This window comes from Miscanthus floridulus, chromosome 17 (assembly GCF_019320115.1).
Source record: "Miscanthus floridulus cultivar M001 chromosome 17, ASM1932011v1, whole genome shotgun sequence".
In the NCBI taxonomy this organism is placed as follows: Eukaryota; Viridiplantae; Streptophyta; class Magnoliopsida; order Poales; family Poaceae; genus Miscanthus; species Miscanthus floridulus.
This window is the reverse complement of record NC_089596.1, coordinates 19,363,997-19,371,213: the sequence shown is the minus strand read 5'-3', so window position 1 is coordinate 19,371,213 and position 7,217 is coordinate 19,363,997. Positions and strand designations below refer to the sequence as shown.

Sequence of the window (7,217 nt, the reverse complement as noted above, 5' to 3'; positions counted from 1 at the left end):
AGTCTTACCTTGTTTGCTAGAGGGTGCACGCGAGTGCACCCCATGGGTGTAACCTCCGAGCCCCCAGCTGATTGAGAGAGTGAGCTAGGGAGTTAGTCATACTTTCGTTCCCTTAACATGGGGACTTAACATACCCCTATGTTAGACTCTCGTCACTAGTCCTAAAATGAACAACTAACCTACGAGCCTAAATTGTATTCCTAGCATTGAGTTCAGTAAAACGACCTTTTATTGTGGAATAGGTTCTCTTTAAATAGTTAAAATGATCATTACATTACTATGAGTCGGTGGATATGTGGTCTCATTTGTCCTTGGTCATTGATATCTCAATCGTTGATCTGAGCAATTGAAGAATGTCGGTCTACAAGTATAAAATTATAGCATCACCAAGATATGGATACGCATCACCAAGATATGGATACACATGACTAGATATTATTAATATTTTGGTTTAAAAAATAATTGTTTGACTAAATATAAAAGTTAGATGTACAATCAATTGAAACCAGGACAAAAAGATTTGCGACAAGGCCTATAAATATCTAGCCTTGTCCTTGACATCCACTCCATCGAAACATCGTGGTTCAAACAATAACCTATTGTGTAGTACTCGACCCTCCCACCTCATGGATCCCAACTTCAACAGTGTGTGGAGCACCACCGAGATCAATATGGTGAAGTCACTCATCACTAGTCACATCACCAACAACACCTACACTAGCAGTGCCCATGACAACAATAACTTTGGGATGCCAATGGAGGCTCCACCCATGGACAACATGAACATGTTGCAAGGTTATCTAATGGATGAGATCGGGGCCACAAGGCATGTAGAGGGACAACAACATATGCGAAATGTTGTTCCTAAGCAAAGGAGACATGCAGTGAGGTTTTGGACTACAGACGAGCACATGTATTTCATTTTTTGCACTGATTTGGAAACTTTTGTCACATCTTGAGTGTTATTTTTAGTACAATTAATTAGCATGTGGTCTTTAGAAGTTCATACCTAGAGATTTTGTTTTCACAAATCTTTAGAGTATGGATAGGACTCCTATTCTTATCTGATTATTAATCTTACTATAGGAATTTCCTCTGTGGACTAGAAGTGTTTGGTCGTGGTAAATGGAAGAACATCTCCAAGTACTTCGTCCCCACAAGGACACCGGATGCAGATCTCTAGCCATGCGCAAAAGTCTTTCCATAGGCAGGAGTGCCACCACCAAAAAACAACGCTTCAGCATCAATGATGTCGGCCTCTATGACACACAAGCCATGGGTGCAGAACAACCCTTCTAGCTGGGAGGCCCTCACCTTCACTGGCGGTGCATTACAACACAAACTACAATGGCTTTGCTGGAAAACATGTTGCATTTAATAGCCTTGCATGTGCCAGCCAGGCAAGTGTCAACCAGGTAGCTACATGGATTACGGACCAGCAGACAACAATAAGTTCTTTTGTAGCTCCAGTGACAGAGGTGAATGGGAGCCAGATGACTAGTAATGGTCATCAACTGGGAGGCTTTCTTCACAATTAGTGGATGGACATGGACAATATTCACTAGTTTTATCTATGGTTCAATATCCAATGATGCATGTAAAATCTAGTTGGTGAATGACAATTTATGGTGTTAAGTGTCATCAGTACCATTTGATATGGGCTACTAATAGTTTCATTGCCAGAACAATGCAATGAAATACTATCAATGTGTTATTTCTATATCAATGTATCTATTTGTATGTGTTAGTTATATTTTGTCTGTCTTATGTCCTTTGTTTGGTATGTCATGAACATTACAATGATTGTATATAATTATGTATTGTCATTGTTGGTCATTTTCTTTTTGTAACACCCCATGTCCAAAATCTGCTTACGCTCTAGCTTTGCACATGGAACGGGTCTGTATACGCGTAGTACCTCTCTTACACTCTTGTCCCCGCTTCATGTAAAAGGGTTAACCCATATGTGCTAGTTGGGAGTGACAAGGATTATAAGCTGGTCGTCACCTCATAAACTTCCAAGGTGGTACTAAACCCACCAACTATAAGCACACATGGGCCACATGGGTCAACTACTACATGCTCCTACTAGACTAGGGTGTTACATTCACCCCACCCCCTTAAGGGCTAACTCCATCGATAGCGCACCACACACGCTCAATTTTGGATGGTATATGCCTATTGTAATGACCCGCGTCGTTCCAACTGAAGCCTTGCAACCGAAACTCTTATCTCAAATGTTTCAAGCGAAATTCTTGAATTCTCAAACGAAGCTTTATCAGTTCGAGGTATGTAGAGACAATGCACAATCAGCGATGGATGAATCAATGATACATCAGACCACGAAAACTTCTGTTTATCAATATTCTCTTCTACTGGATGACCACTTGGTGCTCACAAAACATGGGATCTTGATATGCTTGAGTTACAACAGGCTCATATTTATGTACTCAGGAATTGTGATGAGGTCCAACCATTTATAAGGTATTGTTTTTGCTATGTCATTCTTATTCTAACACACTCTTTTATCTTTACCTACTCTTATTATTATTTATATATGTTGAATTGCAGTGAGTACAGCAACAAGGCAAGAGGGCTCTGAGTTGCAGCCATTTACACCCAGCTAGAATCAAAATTTTATTATGTGGTTTAAAGATAAGGTACATGACAATGTTTTTGTTTTAAAAACAGAAGGTGTGTAAATTTATTTTAGGAGCTTTACGTGATTTATTATCAATTTGCAGGTACATCAGTTATATGAAAATGATAAAAGTCAACAAGTGGAAGACCTATTATCACTGTCACGGGGCCCTATGACAAACATAACTTGCTTCGTCAACAGCAAGTGAGGCGAACCTACCCAAACATTAGTAGTGACATAACAATCCACAACAGTCTAAATGAAGACAACAATAATGTTCATACATCAGTCAGGAAAACAACTCAAGTACCAGAAGCAGGTTAAGGATGTTATATCTAAGTAGTCTCTATTTAACTGAAAGTTCATGATAATGTATGTCTAAGAAATAGTTTACATAACCTGTTGTTTCACTTAACATTGTATTCCTATAGATGACTCAGAACATGGAGGTGCATCAGATACTTTGTTTCATAGGACAGTAAAAGCAAAGAAATCCAAATCTGCAAGTCAGCCATGTTCTTCAGATGCTAGCGAAAATTCAGATGATGAAGAAGCAACAGATGAAAGGCATGAATGGAATAGGAAAACAAAGAAGTTCAAATGTTAGACTCTGGCATCTTAAATTAGTAGAAAATCTATATCAAATTAATTGTTCATTATTTATAGTTAGCACTTATGTGTTGCAGCCACCTTCAGTAGAGATGACTATAGGGTTGCTGATCAAGATAGGATGCTTGCTAGAAGGAGCAGAGATGACAACAGACTTATTGATCAGTACTAGGGCATGTGCTGCAAGGAGTAGCGATGATCACAGGGCCATTGATCAAGAAAACACGCATGCCGAAAGGAGATGGATTCCATAGAGTTCTACATATCCAATGCAGGATGGTATGGAAAAAATACTTATGTTAAACACTTTGTAGATGGACATTTATTTTTTGACAGTGCACTGTTGTGACAAAAATTACCAATCATAGATGAAGAAAAATCATAATGAGGTGCTAATAACATAATCAGGAATAAGAGTTTAGTGCACATGTTACAATACTCATTTACTAAAAGATATTCCATTTGGACCATTTACTTTTAGATGAATTATCAGATAATGACAACATGGAAACTGAGGAAGTACAAGAGCAGCAGCGACCTACAGATACATCAAATGGTCTGGACACTAAACCAAGTAACAAATACTTTTCTTTACCAAAATGAATTTGTCTCTTCTTCTGTATATGTTTTAGGTGGCAAAAAAGTACAGAAACGGCAAGGCCGTGGAAGAAACAAATGTAAGAACGTTGCAAAACTGAAGGCAGGAGAGAAAATTGAAGTAATGTTCTACAATAATCTGGCTTTATCTAAAACATTCCCAAGACAGTTGGGTAGAATAGTCCTGTGATTCTAACATTACTCCAATCAGAGTGATGAAATGGACTGATATAAGACCAGCAGCTCAAAAACACATTTTTGATGCAATTAAGGTACACGCTTGCTTACATATGTAAGTCCAGCATACTCAGTTTTTTTCCTTCAAGAATCTTGTACTCAAATTGAAACATTGGTTTAATACCTGTTGACACCTAAAGTGGCAAACGGGTAAACTACAAGCGTACGGTAGTCAATGTAGCCTTCACCGAGAGTATTCCCGGTATCGTATTTCCATGGAGAACAGTGAAGTGAACTAACTAAGGATCAAGACCAGTCCTATGATGATACAAAAGAGCCTATGAAACTTGGGTAGAGAGGATCTAGATAGCAATGATATCTGGTAAAGATAGTAGTTATAAAGGGCTGATCACCCACATTGCTTACATGAGGCGATAGGCGAGACAATAGGGGATGAAACCCTAGCCGAAGTGGGTACCTTGTTAGTAGGGCCCTACCTTTTAAGAACTTGCCTACAACACATGGTGGACTGCAAATGGCTAGACAGGGCTATCACCACCTGCTAGCTACCACAAACAATCCATGCGACAAGCGGTCTACATAGGCAAGATATATAGTCTAGGCACCACGTCTACACTATACTTACTACTCTAACCTCGGCCAACTAAGTTCCCTTAGAAAGGCTAGAGCACTCTACTAAAGTAAAGCGGTGTATAGGTAAGAAGGCTATATAACTACTAGCAGAGACATAATATCAAATACTATAAAGAACTCGGATGTATTACTTACTAGAAGATAGCATCCGCTGAGGTACACCTTGGACAAGACTCCCGACAGGCCTAGGGCTTTCTCCTGAAGACTTCCCTCACTCTCTCCCTAATTACATAGCACTACAGTAGAGCTTCGCTAAAAGCTACTAGAGAGTGGTTTACTCTAATGTGTCATGAATGAGAGTGAAGTCTAGGGGGTATTTATAGCTAGAGTGAAGGGTAGTGCCACATCAGCAATCCAGGTGACTTCTCCTCCTAGCCCTTGGATAAAACCAACCTTGAACCGACCTTTGGTCAAGGGTCCAGATCAAGGAGGGTGCATGGAGGCATGCATAGAGGCGATGCACCAAAGTTGAGCTGGTTTAGCCACCTAAGGAGGTCGGCCAACCTCCCTATGGCAGGTGGGCCATGCCACCACCTTCTAGAAGGTGTCCCCATGTGTCGTAGTGAAGGTTGGATACTTTGGTCACGCTAGATGCTTCATTGTGGGCCCATGAATCCGTGTGCTCTTCCTTCTAGCCAATAGGAGAAGAGAACCTCGAGATCCAAAGGTGGAGATTAACTCTAGAAGTGTTGGGAGGATCATGGGAGGCTTGAGAAAGGGCGACCTCATGATGGAGCCTCCAACCACCCAAAGTCCATGCTTTGTGTACCTACAAGCAAATAATGACATGTACATGTGGAACCAAGTTATTTGTACCTAAGTCACTATGTTCTTGCTTGTTAGCTCCTAGAAAGAGTGTTTTGTTGACGGTTTTGGTGATGTAAAAACATGGTGAAATTACTGTCAACAATACCTATGTAGGCCAAGTTTGAAAATGCAAATCTGGACACTGAAATTGATGTATACAAAGCTGAGATCATGGAGCCCTCTAGAGATCTATGGAATAATTGGCGTGGAGACTTGAATCGGCAATTTGTTAAGCCATCAAGAAATATGCAGCAAGCTATTAAGAATTGCCCTAAAGGGATTAAAAAATGTGATTGGGAGTGGCTTGTCAAGGAACATTTCTACAACAAGGATTTCATAGTAAGTTTAATCTTGTCACTTACATAGTGACAACTTGTGTGTTGCACATTTTATCCCTGGTGACCATGGTTAGTAAAATTATTTCATGGAACTGTAGGATAAGGGCAAGAGAAACTCCAAAAATAGATCCAACTTGAAAATTCTTCATCATAGTGTAGCAAACCATACAGACAGATCATATGGGACAATGTATGTATAGTATTCTGCACTCACTTTTTTCAATTATTATCTCTCATTACTTGTGTTATGATGTTCTACCTGTAATAGGGTGGCAAGGAAAATAATCCTCCAACTTTGGATAAATTATTTTCTCTCACTGACATGAAGGATGGCACCTTTGTGGATTCTGAAACCTCTACCAAGCACGTAAGTTTATAGTTGCCTTTGAAGTCATTTTGCTGGACATTATTGTAGATTAGTTACAATTGTATTTGGCGATATCCCTGTTACACAAGAATAAGTTCACATGTGTTGGTAGAAGCACCTAATTCTAATAATTGCTTTGTTCACAGGCAGAGATTGAGGTGGAAAGGCTACTGAACCCTTCCCTTTCTAATGTGGAACTTATGGACAAGTGCTTTGAATCAAATAGGCATGACCATGTTGTTGGTTATGGTGGTGGAATAAAAGCAAGAGACTTACAGAGTCCGATTGTTACCAAAGCTGAATTGATAGAAAAGCTTACATAGTCTGAACATGAAAAGAAAGAACTTCAAGATGATAATTGAGCACTTCATGAGGAAAATCGGATGATTACCAATCGTGTTAGCCGAATGGAGGAAGAATGGGTAGACTTAAAGCGTAATATGAGTGCTAGTTTAGCTCCTGAATAAAGAGTGATCATCTATAAGCATCTACACCTAGAAAGATTAATTATTTATGATCTCTTTATTCGATTTTATTTGTTTGTTGCTGATATGAAATTTGCATATTGCAGGGAGCAAGATGAAGAGAAACATTACCAGCATGACCTCACAATTGTTCATGAGAAGGCATTTGATGGATGGATCCCTTCAAGCATAGCTTTGTACTACCTTGTTATTTGTAGGAAGTTCATGTTTTTTATTGTGTTTCCCCCCTTGGTCACATGAACCATCCAGGACCATTGTGAAGTTGATTTTGTCACATCTTGAGTGTTATTCTTGGTACAATTAATAAGCATGTGGTCTTTAGAAGTTCATACCTAGAGATTTTATTTTCACAAATCTTTAGAGTATGGATAGGACACCTATTCTTATTTGATTATTAATCTTACTATAGGAATTTCCTCCGTAGACTAGAAGTGTTTGGTCGTGGTAAATGGAAGAACATCTCCAAGTACTTCGTCCCCACAAGGACATCAGTGCAGATCTCTAGCCACACGCAAAAGTATTTCCATAGGCAAGGGTGCACC

At 39.5% G+C, this 7,217-nt stretch overlaps 2 pseudogenes; both read left to right on the top strand.

Annotated features, from left to right (window-relative positions):
* The first annotated feature begins 626 nt into the window (after positions 1-626).
* On the top strand, positions 627-1,538 carry LOC136517488 (uncharacterized; annotated as a pseudogene).
* Positions 1,539-5,656: 4,118 nt separating this feature from the next.
* Positions 5,657-6,773, top strand: LOC136515347 (uncharacterized; annotated as a pseudogene).
* The last annotated feature ends 444 nt before the right edge of the window (positions 6,774-7,217 follow it).